The 20,859-nt window shown below is 38.7% G+C and overlaps 1 pseudogene; it reads left to right on the top strand.

The window, feature by feature from the left end:
- The first annotated feature begins 10,651 nt into the window (after window positions 1–10,651).
- LOC102745908 (thioredoxin domain-containing protein 17 pseudogene) overlaps window positions 10,652–20,859 on the top strand; it is a 40,973-nt pseudogene continuing 30,765 nt past the window's right edge.

Genomic DNA, 20,859 nt, shown 5'->3' with positions numbered 1-20,859 from the left:
GGAGCCCGATGCTGGGCTCGATCCCAGGACCCTGGGATCATGACCTGAGCCGAAGGCAGACGCTTAACAGCTGAGCCACCCAGACGCCCCAGCCACTGACTTTTTGGATCATGCACTACACCTGTTATTTATTTCCTGTACTGACACGATTTTCCTTGTTTTCTGTCTTGGCTTGGCCTCTTCGTTTCACCAGGGATCACGATGGAAACCATAGCTTGGTTGTGTGTGTGTGTGTGTGTGTGTGTCTGTGTGTAAACACAACAGACAGAAATATTTGGAAATCAGAATTGAATGCAGCTATCATATTATCTCCAGAACTTTTTTTCTGAAATTAACATAACTCTATTGACTCGCCGCTTTTCCTATGTTATCTTTTTGCGTTTAACAACTATTTAAGAGATGAGTAGAGCATGTCCTAGGTATAGCCCACCCAGGTGCAATGTGACCATGAGTGTGTGTGGTGTGTGTGTTTGTGTGTTTGCAGCGAAGTAGAGGGTTGAGGGGTGGCAGAAAGTGAGGTAAGGGCAAGAAAACTTGTCACAAAGAGGAAGAGAAATACATAAAAAAAAAAAAAAGTAAGGCAAGGGGTGTCTGGGTGGTGCAGTTGGATAAGGGTCCAAATCTTGGTTTTGGCTCAGGTTGTGATCTCATGGTCATGAGATTAAGGCCCCCACACCCCCCAGCCCTGTCTGTTCAGCACTCAGTGGGGAGTCTGCTGGAGATTCTCTCCCTCTCCCCCTGCCCACACTCACATGTTCTCTCTCTCTCTCTCAAATAAATAAATCTTAAACAAACAAACAAGCAATCAATCAAACAAAAAGTAAGGCAAGATAACCTGGCAGAAGAATTACTGAGTATAGGGAACCATGGCTTGTCTGAATATTACTAATTGGAAAATCGTTTCATGAGATTTGCCCATTTTTAAGTTTTTTTAAAACAGAGACTTGGATGGCAATAGTTCCAACCAGATTTGGGGACAGGAGAGTTGTGTCCGTGGCAGGATCAGACAAGCAGGCGAGATATTAAGGGCTAGATGTTAAACACGTCAGACTATTTGTAACATAATTTCACCGGGCAAGGAATCCATGATATGGATATACCCACTAACAGTAAATTCATAGGCTTGGACTCCTCCATGAAGCCCACCCGGATTAAGAGGTCTACTCCTTTATTTTGTCCATTACACCCTGGGAACAGATCCTTCCATAACACACTGGTTTTGACCTTGTATGATGATTACCTGCTTATGCTTCTTGTCTTGACTAGATAGTGTAGGTAGTGAAGAAGTTTCTGGAGAGCAGTCTGTGAGGAGTTCCCTGGCCTGCCTTAGGGTATACTCAGTATTTGTAGAGTGAATTGCAAGTGCTGCCGTGTCTATTGTCAATCTCGTGGCCAGGGCACTTAACGTAGAAGACAGAGATTTGAATTTAAGGATGTAAGTTGCCATTAGTGATTTTAAGCAACATGAGAGAAGTGTCCCCTCCAGCTGTTACTTCAGGTAAGTCCATTTTAAGGACGACCAAAAGCAGGGCTTGCATGGGCAAGAGCTTCATGGGCATTCTGAGCTTCTTGCACGAAAACTTGTGGGATGATGGCCTAAAGGACTGGTTAGCCCTAAATGCATATGTAACACTGTTAAACAAAGTAGGCTGGCCTGCATGAATGAGGCATTGTGCTAGTGTTCTGTTTCTCCACACTGCAGTGAGAGTTCCTTAGAAATTTCAATATAACAATCTTTGTCCTTTATGTGTCCTCTTAGAGAAGACTTGGCCTCTTGTGAGCCCTTTGATCATTTCTCTCTTCCACCCTCAACGGGGGGCACATGCTAAAAGGTTTCCTCCACAAAGGTTCGCCCATCCCTGGCCCCTTTCTTCCCCAGCGCACGTCAAATCTGCTTGCATTATACAGATGCTCTGACACTCAGAGGTAGAGAAAGGCACCCTGTGGCTAGTGGACAGGCCGAGAAGAATGCGATGGCAGCATTCACATAGGATACCGGCTCTTGGCTTCAAGTGCAGACGTCTCTACAATGGACCTTTATTTTATTAGCATAAAGGAGACTTTAAAAGATCACTTTTAATAGATGCAGATTCTCAGGGTATACTCCTGTTTCAGGACAGCTCGGCTGGAGCTGTTGAGTTGCTTCTGGGAGCAGATTGAGGATATGATGATGATGATGATGATTTCCTGTCTCAGCTGCAATGCGGTGCCAGGGAGAGTCGGATGCAGGTCTGTTTTTGTGGTGCCTTAGGCTGATGCCAAGATAGAGCTTCTTGGTGTTCTATTTTCCATCAAAAGGCATCAACACTGTGCACGTAGCCAGAATAGATTAGAGGAAAAGAAACGAGAATAGGAATGTTTATTCTCAATGACTTAACAATAATTAAGAAGGAACAGGGTAGCATTGTTGTAAGTTACACTGTAATAGGGGGGCAGCAGTGCTGAAGCAACCAAGGCAATTATCTGCAAGAAGATGACGAGAGAGGTGGCAACATAGTATTTGGAATGCTTTTGCAAATGTGTTCCCTGTTGAGTAAGAAACAAGCTGGTCCAAGACACCCCACAATCAATGTGGTAGATAAGAGGATATATGACATGCAATTGGCAGTAACCAAAGACTAATACGAGGTAGAGAGAAACTAGAGTCGACACAGCACAGCTCCACAGGCAGCAGAGCTTAAGTGGTAGAAATGAGCACAGGTTCCAGAACCAGGCTGCCCGGGTCTGATTTTGGCATCAGCTGTCTATTATCTGTTGGCGATAATGCTTCTCTATGCCTCAGTTTCTTCACCTGCAAAATGGGAGTAATAGTAATAGAACTCATCTACCTACAGAGGTTCTGTGAGTTAATATATCTACGAAATATACATTAACATATTGGTGGCTGGCACCCGGTAGGGATTATATGAATATTTGATAAATAAATAATGTAGTTATCCACTACTTCCTCAATATTTTACTATACATCTTCTGGGAGAAAAGGTCTCTTCTAAATTGAAGGACTTTAGTGCACAGTTATTATAGTACTCTTTGATGCTGTGGACATGTAGAAAGGCATGTAAAATATGTACCCTGATCTCAGAGAAATTATAGTCTAGTTGAGAAAGCAGGACATACAGATCTAAAAGGCCAAACAGTAATAACAAAGATAACATAATTCAAAACATGCTAAAGCATGTATTTACTATATAAAATTAGCTTCTCAATGTGCACTTAGACAGTAATCGTGTCAGGAGAGCAGACAAGGGGAAATGCCCTTGTTTCTAGATCAGAAGGCTTGTATAGGGAATGTCCTGTAAGGGTGAAAGTTCCATCAGAAGCAGCTAAGTTCTATCGGAGAGTAATTTACGTAATGAGGCAAGTGGAAGGCATGCTTTGGGATGTGAAATATGCCCTTGGCTCTATTTAAGCCTCTTTTTACTAAAAAGCAAAAATTACTTTGGTCATTCACTCATAGTAGCCAGTAAAGTATACATGCATAACTTATTTAGTAGTAGCACATTTTATGCCAATTTTTCATCAGTTTGTGAGCACAGAAAAAGATTTACTGTTAATCTTCACAGGTTTTCTTGTACTCCATCCAAATGAGTACATCTGGTTCACATGATATCAGGCTTTGCTTTCTCTACCACCACCGAAAACCAAAACCAAAACCAACTTATTTTCTGGTATGCGATGTTTAGAATCTAAACAGGCAAAAAAGAAAATCAGTTATGGCTACTCACAAATAGAAAACAAAATAATCGGTATTGCGCAAGATAATTAGAAGTGACATTAGTCCACAAATATCTGGATTCTTCATATAGGTAGTCAAGTGAGTGCTCATGCTAGAGGCATGCTGGGACAGAGGCACCGAATACTTTGTTTCTGTTCTTGTGCTGCTGCTTCCCCTTTTCCTCCCTGATTTTTCCTCTCCTGATTTCCCTCGTCCTGCTCCTTTACCTCCCCTTTTCTCCTTTCATTTTTTGTAATTCGGTGTTTTTTGTATTCTGCAAAGTTATCATTGATATCAAGGATGCAATCTGAGTTTCCTGTGTGGTGGTTTCATGCTATTTAGTCATTTAGAAAGAAGGAAGCATGGGTCAATATCACTTTTTTTTTTTTTTTACAAGTATGATTTGAAACATTTAAGGTTTTACTTAAGCTGTTCTACCTAGTGTGGGAAAGATACCGATGTGTATCCATACCAATAAAATCCATTGGCATAAATGTCCCCATCACATTGTGACAATAGTCTCCAGAGTACTATGCCTAACCTCAAGACTAATCTTGTTGGAATGACTTAATAGACTTAAAACGTCATGCTTTGTGCATTATAGCCCTAGCTGGATTAAAAACGCTGTGCGTATTTTGAGCTCCACATGTCCCATTAAATTAAATTCATCTTCGTTACCTTGTGCTCACTTCCCAGGATATTACTTTATTTTTAAGAGAGGTTTCTAAAGTCACATTTCTCCCACCAGGAGCAATTAAGTGCAGGGCAACAAAGCTTAACATATAATGAGGGGGACTACTGTCAACAGAGCCAAAATGAAATGGAGAAACATCAGTGACCTAGAATCAACACTGATGAATCATTTAAACCAAACCATCTACTCTAATATTAATATTAATATTTATTTGGAGTGGATTCACTAAAGCAATATTTCCCATAGCAGTTCCCATAGAGTTACCCCATGAAAAAAAGTTTTCCACTATTAAATAAGATGGAAAACACAAAATTCTGAATCTACATCTTGGAAATTTATAATGTACCTTAGCCAGAGAACTCCTCAGAGAGTTCCTGCAGTTATTAAAAAATTGAGATATAATTCACATAATATAAAGTCACTATTTTTTTATTTTATTTTTTGTTCAGTGTTTTAGACATATTCTAGTGTCCAAAAGAACAAATAATTTTATCAATTAAAAGTTTGCTCAAATAGGGGCACCTTGGTGGCTCACTTGGTTAAGTGTCTGACTCTTAATTTTGGCTCAGGTCAAGATCACAGCATTGTGAGACCCAGCCCCGTGTCTGGCTCCACACTGGGCATGGAGCCTGCTTAAGATTCTCTCTCTCCCTCTCCCTCTGCCCCTCTGAGACTAACCCCTGCACTCCGCCCTACTCACACGAGTATGCACAAGCGCTCTCTCTCTCTCAAAAAAAAAAAAAAGTTTGGGCAAATATTCTTAACAACACTGTATTTCTTTTCTTTCTTTTGAACTTTATTTTATCTCCCAGGAGACACGTTCTCAAACTTGCATATTCGTAGGCACATAAAAGTTCAAGTTTATAATATAGAGATAAGAGTATTCAACTGTATTAGAGAAAAAATAAATAGTGAGTTTAAGAAGACTTTCTACAAATAGTCACTTTAATGCTAAAGAACTATTCTTTTTTTTTTAATGATTTTATTTATTTATTTATTTGAGAGAGAGAGAGTGAGCACAAGCTGGGGGGGGTGCAGAGGGAGAGGGAGAAGCAGCTCTGTGGAGCAGGGAGCCCAATGTGGGGCTCCATCTCAGGACCCTGGGATCATGACCTGAGCTGAAGGCAGATGCTTAACCCACTGAGCCACCCAGGTGCCCCTAGAGAATTATTTCTTAAAGTTTGTAGTTTATTTTTAAAGCATTTTTTGAGACATAATTTATATAAAATAAAATTAATCGTTTGAAACTGGTACCACTTCAGTGGTTTTTAGTATAATCAGCGTGTTATGTAACCATCACCACTATCAAATTTCAGAACATTCCCATTACCCCCAAAAGAAATCCCATACCTATTAGCAATCAGTCCAAATTCCCTCCCTTTCTCCATCCCCTGGCAACTGCTAATCTACATTCTGTCTCTGTCGATTTGCCTATTCTGCACATTCTATATAAATGGAATCATACAATATGTGGCCTTTGGTGGCTGGCTTCTTTCACTTAGCATAATGTTTTTAAGGTTAATCCGTGTTGTAGCATAGAGAAGTACTTCATTCCTCTTTATGGCTGAATAATATTCCATTGTGGGATAGACCACATTTTGTTTATCTATTCATCGCCTTATGGACATTGGGTTGTTTCTACTGTGGGGCTATTATGAATAATGCTGCCATGAACTTTCATGCACAAGTTTTTGTGTGAACATGGGTTTTCAGTTTTCTTAGATATATACCCAGGGGGTGGAATTTCTGGATCCTATGGTAGTTCTATATTTAACCTTCTGAGGAACTGCCAAACTATTTGCCATAGCAGCTGAACCATTTTCCATTCCCACTAGCAATGCATGCAGGTTATATTCTCACCAACAGTTGTTATTTTCCTTTTTACCCCCAGCTTTATTGAGATATAATTGACATATAACATTATGTAAATTTAACGTGCACAATCTGTTGATTTGATATACTTATATCTTGCAAAATGATTAGCTAACATGTCCATCACATTACATAATTTCTTTTTTTGTGGTGAAATCATTTCAGATTTACTCTCTTAGCAACTTTCAAGTATATAACAGTATTATTAACTATAATCACTATGCTGTACATTTGGTCTCCCAAATTATTCATCTTATATGGAAATTAGTACTTTTTGACAACATTCCCCCCTGCCAGCCCCTGGTAACCACCATTGTGGTCTCTGTTCCTATGAGTTTGGCCCTTTTAGATTATACATATAAGTGATATCAAATAGGATTTGTCTTTCTCTGACTTATTTCACTTCATATATTGTCCTTAAGGTCCATCCATGTTATTGCAACACGAGAATGTCCTTTCTCATGGCTGAATAATATTCCATTGTATATAAGCCATAAGGTCTCTATCCTTTCATCTGTTGAGGAACACTTAGGATGTTTCCATATTTTGGCTATTGTGAATAATGCTGCAGTGAACGCAAGAGTATCGGTATCTCTTTGACATTATATTTTTATTCCCTTTGGATATACACCCAGGAGTGGAATTATTAGATCACATGGTAGTTCTATTTTTAAATTTTTTTTAAGGAGTCACCTTACAGCTTTCCATAGTGGGTGTACCAATTTCATTCCCGCCAACAGTGCAAAGGGTTCCCTTTCTCCACATACTCACCAACACTTGTTGTCTCTTGATGACAGCCATTCTAACAGGTGTGAGGTAATATCTCATTGTGATTTTGATTTGCACTTTCCTGAGAATAAGTGATGTTTTTTGTTCTTTTTTTAAAGATTTTATTTATTTATTTGAGAGAGTGAGCAAGAGAGAGAGCACAAGCAGGGGGAGTGGCAGAGGGAGAGGGAGAAACAGGCTCCCCACTGAGCAGGGAGCCTGATATGGGGCTCAATCCCAGGACCCCAGGATCATGACTGGAGCCAAAGGCAGATACTTAACTGACTGAGCCACCCAGGTGCCCCAGGATAAGTGATGTTAAGCACTTTTCATGTGCTTTTCTATTTGGGATCTTTGCCCATTTTTAAATTGGGTTTTGGGTTTTTTGTTGTCTTTTTTTTTTTTTACTATTGAGTTGTATGAGTTCCTTATATATTTTGGGTATTAACCCCTCATTGGATATGTGGTTTACAAATACTTTCTCCCATTCCATAGGTTACCTTTTCATTTTGTTGATGGTTTCCTTTGTTGTGTAGAAGCTTTCTAATTTGATGTAGTCCCACTTGTTTATTTTTGCTTTTGGTGTCATATCCAAAAAATCATGGCCAAGACTAATGTCAAAATGCTTATCCTCTATGTTTTATTCTAGGAGTTTTATGTTTTAGGAGTTATTTAAATCTTTAATCTGTTTTGAGTTAATGTTTGTGTATGGTGTAGGATAGTGGTCCAGTTTCATTCTTTTGCATTAGGCTGTCCGGTTTTCCCAGCACCACTTATTGTGTATTTCCCCATTGTATGTATATTCTTGACTGTTTTGTCAACAAATTAATTGACATATGTGCATGGGTTTATTTCTGGGCTCCCTGTTCTGTTCCATTGAGATCTATGTGTCTGTTTTTATGCTAGTACCATATTATTTTGATTACTACAGCTTTATAATGTAGTTTTAAATGAGGGAATGTGATGTCTCCAGCTTTGTTCTTCTTTCTTAAGATTGCTTTGGTTATTCAAGGTTTTTTATAATTCCAAACAAATTTTAGGATTAAAATTAGCCAAAGAACTCCTCGGGAGGTCCTGCAATTTTTTTAAAAAAAGTGTACCATTAAGTGATTTTTAGGATATTCACGAGGTTGTGCAGTCACTGCCACTATCTAACTCCAGAATATTTTCATCATCCCCAAAAGAAACTCTGCACCCTTAGCAGTCCCCTGGACCACTTACACTTTCCCTTTGGCTTCTGACAACCACTAATCTGGTGTCCATCTCCATGGATTTGTCTAGCCTGCAAGTTTCATATAAATAGAAACACATAATATGTGATCTTTTTTGTCTGACGCCTTTCACTTAGTGTTATGTTTTCAGGGTTCATCTATGTCGGGGCATGTATCCGTACTTCTTTCTTTTTTATGGCCGAGTAATATTCCATTATGTAGGCTACACCACACTTTGTTTACCCATTCATCATTTGAGGGTCTTTTGATTGATCCACTTTTTGGCTATTATGAATCGTATTGGGATGTATGTTTGTATAGTTTGTTGTGTGAATATATGTTTTAATTCTCTTGGGCATATATGAAAAAATGAAATTGTTGGTGATAGAGTAACTGGGTTACACTTTTTGAGGCACTGCCAAGCTCTTCTGTGCCATAGCTGTACCATTTTGCATTCCCACCAGCAGTCCATGAAGGTTCTAATTTCTCCATATTCTCAGCAACACTTATTATTTTCCAGTCATTCCTGTGGGTGTTAAGTGGGATCTCATGGTTTTGATTGCATTTTCCTGAAGGCTAATGATGATGTTGAGCATTTTTTTCTTTGTTTTTTGGCCACTTATACATCTTCTTTAGGGATATGTCCATTCAAATCCTTTATTTTTAAATTAGGTTGGCTTTTTATTTTGGAGTTATAAAAATTCTTTATTTATTATAGCTACTAGGCCCTTATTAGAGATATGACTTGCAAATATTTTCTCCCTTTCTGTGGGCCATCCTCTCACTTCCATAATAGTGTGATCCCACAATGATTTTTTTTTTAGTTTTCATTTTTATCTGATCCCAAATTTTCCAAAATAGTGTGATCCCACAATGATTTTTTTTTTAGTTTTCATTTTTATCTGATCCCAAATTTTCCAATACTGTCTGACCCCAGTGAGAATATTTTCTTTAAACACTTTGGTAGATGTTGAGCTAGGCTACCATTGGTTTTCCCTTTCCTTGGATTGTATAGATAAGAACCCTGGGAAAGGAAACCAAGACTTAGAAATATAAGAAAGGACAGAAACGGTCATATGTCAGTGTGGTTAAAAGATCCCAACATTCATGGTGATCTGTATATACAATATCAATCCATGGTAAGAAACAACTCCAAACTGTCTTTAAAATTCATTTGTTATTAGTCCTTGGGCTGATAAATGGACTGATGTAAATGTAGAGAGAGTAGATTGTTCTAGTCATCCTACAAGCCCTAGGAAACGAGGGGTTGAATCAGCCTCCATGCTACATAGCACAGATGAACCTGTGCGTTTTTTCAGCCTACTGTGAATAGGGAAGAGGAAGAAAAAGGAAGGAAAGCAGACCCTTCCGAAATACAAGATTAAATCTGAGAACTTCTCAAGAGAGGACATTTGTACTATAATGCATATAGCAACTGCCTGAGAAAGGAGACTCCTTAGGGCTTTGGGTTGGATGACCCAGGGTGGTTACTTCAACCAGTGGAAGCTGCAAATATAAGGGGAACTCCAGGTGTTATATATGTGTGTGTATATATATATATATATATATATATATATATATATATATATGTGTGTGTGTATATATATATCTCAACCTTACAACAACTTTGCAAAGCAGGTAACATTATTTCCATTTTACAGTGGGAAATGGTGACAAAGAGGTCAGAGATTTGCTGCTTAAGGCCAAACAGATGAAGGAGGTGGCTGGGGCCACATAGCATTTAAAGGGAAAAAACCAATTCTGTCTTACTGCTCTGGAAAAAGTTTTAGGAGCACAGTCATTTTAGAGAATAATCTATTGCCCATTATCAAATATGTAAAGGAATTCTAAAGTAGGGAGCAATCAGTTTGTTCTCACTGGTACCCACAGCAAAGAAGATTAATTTGCAGGTGCTCCTTCTCTGGAACACCAAGGCATACACTTGGATTACTTAGCTCCTGACATGATACTAGATAATTTTTACATGTCTGTCTTCTCTTCCCCTGAGTGCAGGGACCATATTATTTTGTTCCCTCTGCATTACCAGAGCTTAACACAGGAAGGCTTTCTAAACACTGTAGCCAAAAATAAACAATTGCATGGATGAAAGAATACATAAATAATAAGAGCTTACAGTTATATAACTCTTACTCTGTGCAGGTATTGTTCTAAACATTTTTCATCTATTTATTGTATTCATCTATTATTTATGTCTATTTCATCTATTTATTGTATAAGCCACACATCAAAAAGAAGCAAAATTAATTACTTTCATTGGACAGATGAGAAAACAGGCATAAACATGTGGATCTACAGTTCACACTCTTAAGCACCACGTTGAGCAACCTCTCCCCAAACCTGAACCGAAAGCTAATTTACACCTGCCATAAAATGGAGGATTTAGAAGGATTTAGTCAGCTTCCAGTCAGCCCTCGAGTCCTGGAGCTTCTGTCGCCCTTTGCAGAGACATGCTCAGTTGCTGGAGGTACTGAGAATGCTAAAGATGCAGGTACCTTCGTTTCCCCTTTCCTTTGCTCCAGGGCTGACTGGCCCAGGCTGAAGAAATGACAGGGGCCTTATGGATTTCACCCACGCCCTTGACACCAAGCTTCCGGGGTCAGCACAGAAGCCAGGCCTGTTCAGATACCCAGAATGGTCAACGAAGCGGTGGCTTCCGATGACTCAGCAGATGAACAGCACCCTAGCAAGAGGTGCTAGCGTCCACCTGTTTCAAGTCTATATGCTTTGACTCTGAAAGTGCGCCTCACCTTCAGTCTGGCCTTGACCTTGTGTCCTTGCCTGACACTTAGGTAATATAAAATGCAGACCACCACTTTTCTTGCTTGGCTAGGGCAAATTCTAACTGGCCAAAGCTGTTTAAAGTGGTGTACGGTTAGTCCTGTGCTTGGGAAATAATGAAAATATGTGTTCAAAGCTCTATCCCAGTGATCTCCTGGGGGGGGAACAGTCTGGATATGGCTTGACAGCCTTGAAGCAGGCTTCGAAGCAGCTGTGCCTACAGCCATGCTTCTTCCACTAGGACATGGGTGCTGGTGCTGATGACGGCTGAGTTACTGACTTCTCTCTCACAGCTGCAGAGGCGCCACCATGCTTATCACCAAGCACATATATCACTGAGTGTCTAGCTTCTCAAATTATCACTGGGGTTATAAATCCAGTGACTCACAAACTTACTTAGCTTCCCATTGCAATCACCTGGGGAGTTTAGAAATACCAACGCTTGCCTTCTACTCTCACGCGTTCCAACTCTGATGTCCTGGGGTGGGGCTTGGGTCTGGGGATTTTTAAAAGCTCCCAAATGGTTCAAATGTGCAGCCGAGGTTGAGACCCACTGCCCTAGAGGGTCAGTTATAAAGTGCTCAGGCCCAAATTAGCATTTTTACGATACCTATTGAGGAGCAGATTTTATATATATCTTGCAAGGTCATTATAAGGATCAAATGAGATAATGTCTGTAAATTTCTCAGTTCCTGGCAAGAATAATGTCTCAATAAATACTAATTCTTATTTGCCCCAACTGTGGGGGCATGCGTGCACGCACACACACACACACACACACTGCATCACAACCCTACAATCAAACCACAAGTTAATAAAGTTACAGGAATTTTCTAGTTAACTGAGGATCAATCTCAAATTCACTTTTTAAAAACCCTAATTGTATTTCATTGTTCTAAGTTATAATAGCCCACTTCTCTGCTTAAAGATGCCAATTCTAACTGATGAAAACATTTCTTCTTTGGACATTAGGTGTTGCTTTAGGATCATTTTAGTGAGTTGTAGTCTCCTACATTTGCATAGTTCTAGGAAGTTCAAATGTGAGAATTCAAAGGCTTTATTCAAAGGTGACTATTTTATTTGATTAAATTCTAGTTACTTATTTTTTAGCAATATGGCTCTTGTCTCTCACAATGGAAAGCCAAAAGAAATTTGGTCAATTCAAAGTCCTGGCCAGTTAGATTTAAAAATGCTTTATTGTAGTTCTGAATGTTTTCAGCATGAAACTGTGCTCTTGCATATGTGTTCATTTAAATCATGTTCAAACTAAAGAGAAATTGTACAAATTATGTTTTGATTGAGGGAGTCTTCATTGATTTGCAGGCCAATATATTTTAAGTTTCCTCCTTGAGGCCATTGGAGGCATACTTTGAGGACAAAGGTGTCCCATTACCTGAATAGGTAATGACTACATTAAGACATTCAGGAGGGTAGAGAGAGAGAAAACAGCATGTGTGAGACCTTGAGGTATGAAAGTGCTTGGCATATCCAAAAAACTGGAGGAAGAATATTCTAGCGGACTCAAAAAGTGAAATAGAGCATATTAGACAGCGAGTCTAGAGAGATACGTAGGCTAACGTCTGCATCTTTGTGGTGACTTGATTCCTCATGTTGACTCTGTGTAGTTTAACTGTTTGTCAGTGAGCTTTGTTTATCATATATAAGTGCCTTGACATTAAGTTTTTCATTACCATGGCATCCATTTCAAAGACATCTATCTCAAATCAACATATTGCCAACTGTTTGACACAGCTACTAGCTAAACAACCAGACAAGGAATCAGACTGCCCCCTGCATGAAGCTCCCCTGTGAGAAAGTCCTGGGTAACCTAGACAATGGAGCACTCAAGTGACCATGCTTCCCCCTCCCATGCCCACTCCTGCTCTTATGTTTTAAGTTCTCCAATAAAGAGTGAACCCACAAAACCCTAGTCCCCCCACCCTCCATCTCAATAGAGACAGAACCTCAGGTCCCTGCTCTTTCTCTCTACCTGTGACCTCACTGTGGCTCTCAGGCATGCTGTGTCCCCTCAGAGCCTGTGAGTAATAAACCTTGTTTTTTTCTAAATTTGCTGATAGGTGTTACTAAGGTGCATCTTGCAGTCATAATAAGAATGACAAGGATTGGTCAGCCACAATATTGGCTCTAGTTGGGGAAATGTTTGTGGGGTCTTGCCACAATTAATATGGGCCCAGGTGAGTGTCTCAGATATTTCTAGCTGATAGCATCACTATCAGTAGGCAGAGGCCAATGGGAAACACTGTTCTAGACATGCCACCATCTGCAATTTGTTTTGACTCTATGGTAGAGGTCAGTTATTTCCACAATAATGCTGCGTGACAAAACACCTCAAAACTCAGTGGCTTAAAACACAACTATTTATTCTCTCTCACATCTGCAAGTTGTCCAGGAACTGGCTAATCTAGACTGAACTTGGCTCTAAACTCTGCAGCTTAAGTTGGGAACAGATTTACTCTGCAAGTCTCTCATCTTTGCTGGACCAGTGGGCTACCTGGGGTCATTTCTCTCATGGCAAAAATGGAAGTAGCAACTACACAAGCACATTTCAAGCCTCTGCATAAATCATGTCTGCTAATGTCCCATTAACCCAAAGTCAAGAGGCCAGAAAGTGCACTCGGTTTATAGTAAGAGGAAATACAAGGTTTTATGAGTTAAACGGCTAAAAGCAAGGATTCACAGAGGAGTGAGACATCTGGGCTAAAAACAACCCACCAGATCCACCAAGGTGAGGTTTTGGTGACTACCTTATGCTATCCTGGTCATCCAAAATCACCTGTGTTTTTTTCCTGTTAAAAGGTCAACATGGTCTTTGTTGGCCCTAATATTTCATCTGGTTCTTGTTCCCTTATGCTGCATGAGTTATTTCCAAAAAGAAAGGATAAGAACAGTAATTCCTATACATTTACTTAGGGAAAACATCTGGAGAGTTGTTTTTGTTTTTCTTCAGTTCTCATCTGGATGTTTGGCATTGTGTCAAAAGTTTTACTCTGAGAAATTTTAAAAAGTGAGTCTAGTTAGTGTGTTACTTCCTCTCTGCTTTATAATAATACACTAGAGTCTCACTCAAATGCCACCCCTGGGATGCAGGCTAGGAACCACGTTATAAGGGAAAGAGCAGGATAAATTTCTTCTGATGCTCATTCTCAACAATAAAGTCCCTTATAAATCTCAACCAACAGTTATTTTAGAAATAATCCCACGCCTGTTTTGTCACATTACAATGAGATTCTATTATGCAGAAGACCCTTGGCCTCCTTGGATTTGACAATCACAGTTTCTACTATTTGCTAATGACCACTAGGTCATAACATGCAATCATTTGTCATTTTTGTTGAGATACATATTTGGATGTCATGTGTCTCCAGTTTGGTGCCACAGTTTTGTTCTCTAATTGTTGTTGCTTACATTTTTCTTAGAAAAAATTAACTTTAATAGCAGTGTTTATAAATTTGGAAATTTTCCAAGTATCTTGGGATAAGCAAACAGCAAAACCAGCAAGAGGTTTTAAAATATCATGTCAGAACTCAGCACTCAAAAGCCTAGATTTAATCAGTATTGCAGGCCCATGTCAGTGGGTCATCTTCCACTAGATTGGATACTACAGGAAGGAAAGGACCATATCTTACTTTTTCCTTTCTCTGCTTTTAGCTCACTGCTTGAATAAAGTAGGCACCCGATACATGCTTGACGAATGAGTGAGTAAATAAATGAAAGTATGGAAGTCGGTCAATGAATAACAAGGCCCACCCTTTCAGGATGGTGTCAGAAGCAGCGGTCTTGTAACTGCATGGCAGGTTGGAGAAGGTCATGGAGATCAAGACCAAACATCACTTTAATGGAGATTGATAGTAGACATGTTATCAAGAGAAGCACTCAAGTCCAGGTAATAAGACAGTGAGCTATTTGTAGATTGGGGGGGTACAAGGTAAGGACTTCCCTAGCAAGAAATGCCACTTTAGAATAGGGTCACAACGTCAGAGCAGGACAAGGAAGACTTTCTATTGTGTGCCCTACGTGTTAAATTAGAGCTCCTTAACCACCTGGAGGTGAAGGTCAAGCAACCTGGGCTATAGAAAAGAAGGACTATAGGGTTAGGAAACTCATGAGGTCATTGAACCATGTGTCATTAAATGTTGGAAAAAGTTTAATCTTCTTAAAGTCAATTCGAATAATGCTTAAAACCCTAGTAATTGTGGGGTTCATGTGGTCTGTTTTTGGTATTGTGTAATATTGAAATGAAAACAGTCTATCACACGAAGAGTAAAGGAATCATTTCCAATTCTTATCCCAAAGAACACTGCAGAAATCCACTTCATGTTGCATTTTAAAAATTTTCTTTCACCCGCAAAAATAAATGTTCTCCCCCACCATAAAAAAAATGAATGAAGTATCAAATTTAAAAAGTTGGGGGAAAACAACAAAATTAACATAAGGAAAGAGAGAAACAATGTAAATATGAAAGTAGTAATAAATGAATTCTAAAGCAAGAAACAAACAAAAATAAAACTAGTAACTGGGTCCAAGAGTGGGTTAATTGAGAGTGAAAAAGGGAAAGAGATAATGCAAGAGTAAGAGGCAGAGAAAGAAAGAGGCAGTGCTGTGGGGGAGGGGAGGAGAATAAAAATGGTGCATATGTGGAGAGGGGCATAAAACACAAATGCACAAAATCACATGTCACAATAGAGGAAATAGGCATAAAGAAACGGAAAAGAATTTTAGAAGAATACTTTACTCAACTCTGTAGAAATAAATTAGAAACCTGGGAAGTAAGGGATAAATAACCAAAACATATATGGGAAAAGACAGGAAGTTAAATATAGCAAAAAAGTTGTCAAAAAATCATCATCCACAACGAAAAATGCCTGATCCATACATTTTCACTGGCCAATCTATAAAGTCCTTAAGAACTAAGAAACTCTGATCCTATTTAAAAATGTTTGTGAGCATAGAGGGAAAAAAAAAGGAAAGTTTATGTGTTTGTTTTATGAAGCCACTATTGCTAAAACCTGACAAAATAGGATGGTATGGTAAAATTAAATTTCAAGATCTCACCTATATTATTGTTGCAAAAATCAGAAGTTAAGTATTGTCAAATAAATTACAATCACATATTATAAGGATAATATAATACCACATAGAGTTCATACCAGGAATTCAGGGATGGCTCAATATATGGAACTTAACAATGCACATATTAATAGATTTGAGGAGAGTAGTCATTTGATCATCTCAATAAATGTCAAAGAAGCATTTGATAAAATTCTTTTAGAACTTTTAAAACATAAATGGGTTAATAAATCCCTAATTGTAGCATAGAATTATCATGGGCTTAATGGTGAAATATTAGGAAAATTCCCATTAAATTCATATTCACCCTAAGGATGCCTACCATGACTAGTATTAGTTATATTTTTCTGGAAGTACCAGCAATGCTCTTAATCTAAGCAGAATGATAAGAAGCATAGAAGTTAGAAAGGATAATGCTAATTTTTAATTATTTGCAGATTATATTAATACTAGAAAATGAGAGGAAACAACTATAACAGTTCTACAATTAGGAACTCAGTAGATTGAGTATATAAAGATTAATATACAAAACTTACTTGTCCTCAATGTAGATTTATGAAAAAAGGGAAAGCACCTAGAAATAAACATTCTGATCTATTTGAAGAAAATTTTAATATTCTACTGTGAAAGCTAAAACACTTAAATGCATATCAAGAACTGACTTGGTCTTAGATAAGAATGATCAACTTTACATAAACAGTATTTCTCAACTCTTTCATTACAGACCCCTTAACAGACATTTCTTTTTTGATTGTCCTCTCCCATTAAATTTTAATACCACCAATAAACTAAATACCTGTAAACGTACTGTGCATGTATATCTGTGCTTTAGAACTTAAGTTTTTTTTTAAAAGAGTAAGTTTTTCAGCTCCAAGAACCAATTTTTGTCTCTTTAAGGGTGATATCATCCAGTTGAGAATGCATGAAATGGACATTCTTTCTTAATTAATTCAAAACTTTAAATTCAGTGCCAATCCAAATACCAACAGTAACTTTTTGATACTAGATGCACCGATTCAAACTTACAAGACTAGGTAGAAAAGTTTCCAAATGTAAATATAATGAAGGGGGCTAGCTCTTCTATTAGGGGTATTAGACATATTATTTAAAAAAAAAGGAATAAATATTATATAATGGAATTTCTAGGATAGATATTTCATAAGTAGAGCCCATACATGGTGGAATTTAGTATGTGATAAAAAATGGATTATCAAACAAATAGGTTTTGTTTTTTGGGTTTTTTTTTAAAGATTTTATTTATTGACAGAGAGAGACACAACGAGAGAGGGAACACAAGCAGGGGGAGTGGGAGAGGGAGAAGCAGGCTTCCCACGGAGCAGGGAACCCCATGTGAGGCTCAATCCCAGGACCCTGGGATCATGACCTGAGCCGAAGGTAGACTGAGCCAACCAGGCACCCCAACAAATAGGTTTTGAATAACTGACTAGCCAGAAGAGAGAGGATAGGGAGTTCATCTCTATTATACTCTTTACACGAAAATAAATGGGATGGTTCAAAGATTTTAACACAAAATGAGACACCATACAAATGTAGAAAAAAATATAGGAAAATTTATATTTTCTTGGAGGGAAAAGCCTATGGAATAAAACACAAAACCCAAAAGCTAAAAAATTAAAGATTAATAGCTTTGCATAAAATTAAAATATTTGCATGATTTAAAACACCATAATTGAATTTAAAAGGCAAACAACACAACAGAACAAGATATATTTGCAGTGTATAGACAAGAAAATGACTAATATTCATAAGATATATTGAATTTAAATTAGTAATAAAAATGCTAAAGACCCTAGAAAAAATGGACTCTAGACATAGAAGAAAAAGAAATGCAAATAGCCTCTAAATGTAAGAAAAAAGCGATTATCCACAAAATAAAACTTGAATGAGAGACATTGTTTTTCATGTATCGGAAGGGCAAAGTTGGAAGTATTTTTGTAGTATAATGTGTCATTGAGAATGTGTGGAAACAGAAATTTTTATCCATTTCTACTGAGTGTATAAATCAGCAACGTCTATTTTTTTAGAACAGCTTGCCAGTTGCTATGAAAAATAAAACTTTATATACCCATTGCCCAATATTTTCAAGTCTAAATAATTATACTGCAGATATAGTCACACTTGGATTTAAAGACTTTTTTCTCAAGAATGTTCATTGCAGCATTTTTGTAATAGTGAAGAGTAACATACCCAACAATAAAAGACTACTTATATGATTATGATACATACATATAATAGAATATGATGTAGCTATTGGTAGGACATATTAGGAGGGAAAAAAGTAAATTTGCTGAAAATTATATAGTACATGTGATGGTTAGTTTTATGGGTCAACTTTGTTATACCATGGTATCCAGGTGTTTGTTTAGACATTAATCTGGCTGCTCCTGTGAAGGTATTTGTAGGTGTGATTAATATTTATAATGAGTTGATTTTAAATAAAGCACATTACCCTTGATAATGTGGGTAGACCTCATATAATCAGCTGAAGCCCTTAAGAGTAAAACAGGTTTCCTGGAGGAGGAATTCTGCTTTAAGACTGCAACATCAACTCTTAATTTCCAGCCTGCCCCTATAGATTTCAGCCTTGCTGGTGCCCACAATTGTGTGAGCAAATATCCTAAAATCAATCTCTCTCTTTCTCTCTCTGTCTCTCTCGGCTCCCAGTATATATAGAGATTGGTTCTATTGGTTCTGTTTCTCTGGAGAACACCGGCTGATGCAGTGTATTATTATATCTTTTTAAAAACTTGTACCTATTATGACTGTATATTTGGTAATTGTTCTGGAAGAACACTGAAGAGAATAGGAACAGTGGTTGTATGAACTTGTTACTGCAGCACCAAGTTAGGAGTGAGTTATAAATGCAGACTCTCGAGCCCCATGCCAGACTCATGGAATCAGAATCCGCATTTTAACAAGATGCAGAGATTGAGAAGCACTGGCAAGGGGAATGGGGCTGGCGCATAGATTCAGAAGCACTGACTTCTTCACCTAGGTTCCTGGGTACTGAACTTTCCTTTCTGCCCACCGCTCAGTTCTCTACACCCTAACGTGCGCATCAGGTATAAGCTACTCCCAGCCCCTCTCCCTTGTTACTCAAACTACTTCCAGCATGCTGCCCACTGATGGCCTCTTCTTTTGGAGCAACTAATCTTTGTTTCCCTTCTGAGAGTAAACCTTAGTTTTCCAAATTAATTCCTCCTCACTTCCTGGGATTTCCCACTCCCAGTCCTCGATGACCCCAATCTACAGGACACTCTGGAGCCTGGGGACAGGGACTGGATGTGGAGAACAGACACTGTCTACTTGGCTTTGTGGCATTTGCCTCCGCAGTTGGGGGGAGGAAGCTAGATTCTCAAGGAGGGAGGATGGGATTTTTGTTGTTTCTGCTCATATTGTGCGTGTATTTTTTAAAGATATTATTTATCCATTTGAGGGGGGCAGAGGGAGAGGGAAAAGCAGACTCCCTGCTGAGCAGGGAGCCAGATGTGGGATTGGATCCCAGGACTCCCAGGATGCTGGGATCATGACCTGAGCCGAAGGCAGACGCTTAGCTAACCAAGCCACCCAGGCGCCCCAGCTCATACTGTGTTTTAGGCAGAATTGTTTTTTTTTAATATGAAGCTTTTGTTTAATGACAGGATTTATTCCTTCATACTCAGAGCAGATCTTGAAAAATTGTAATTTAGGGAGTTAAAAAAAAAGGAGCATAATTGGCTGCAGAGGCCAGGGGAAGGTGAATTGATTTTATTAGAAGGCAAATTATCCAAGAGGGGCTCACTTGGTTTGGAGAAAAGCTATAACCTAAACAGGAAAAGAGGAAAGAAATATAAAAAGATGACCTTGGAAAAAAATCTAGCCTGCATAAAACCTGAAAACTTTGCTTGTTCTTATTGTGAAGCTATGGGCTCTTGTCATGTTTCCAAAGAATCAGTAAGCCTGAAGCCTAATGCAACTCAATGTGACCTTGGAGTCTGCCTTCTAACAACTCTAAGGACATTCAAACAACTTGGCATCCAAGTGAATTCATTAGGCTGCTCTGTGGCTTAGGAAAAGTAGTCTCTGTTTTGTAGGTATCCTTCCCTACTACTGAGAGCTAACTTGGACACTCGGACACATTCTGCAGCGCATTGCCTCCAAATAACCGCCTTCAAACCTCGAAGACTTTCTTGTTTCCACTTGTTGAAGTGTTTTCTGCACACGTTAGGCCTAGAGACCAATTACATCCCATGGCCCCGGCATAGCTCAGTGCCACAGGGTAACTCTGCCAGGAACTTCTTTTTTTTTTTTTTTTTTAGATTTTATTTATTTATTTGAGAGAGAGAGAAAGCATGAGGTGGGGAGGGTCAGGGGGAGAAGCAGACTCCTCGCTGAGCAAGGAGCCCGATGCGGGACTCAATCCCGGGACTCCAGGATCATGACCTGAGCCGAAGGCAGTCGCTTAACCAACTGAGCCACCCAGGCGCCCTTTTTTTTTTTTTTAAAGATTTTAATGCCAGGAACTTCTTATTGCAGATGGGGAAAGGGCAGGTGGGGCTCTAGGCTTATGCCAATTTAAAATATTATTTGTCTGAACCTTTTCACTCCCACAAACGCAAAAAGCCAGGCCCATGCCTGGACACAGTCTAGAGTTATTTCAAAGAAATGTGTGTTTATATTACTAGATAAGAACATTATTATAATAGTATAGC

Source organism: Leptonychotes weddellii, chromosome 3 (assembly GCF_054177405.1).
Source record: "Leptonychotes weddellii isolate Sample4059 chromosome 3, ASM5417740v2, whole genome shotgun sequence".
In the NCBI taxonomy this organism is placed as follows: Eukaryota; Metazoa; Chordata; class Mammalia; order Carnivora; family Phocidae; genus Leptonychotes; species Leptonychotes weddellii.
This window is presented reverse-complemented; position numbering and strand designations above follow the sequence as displayed.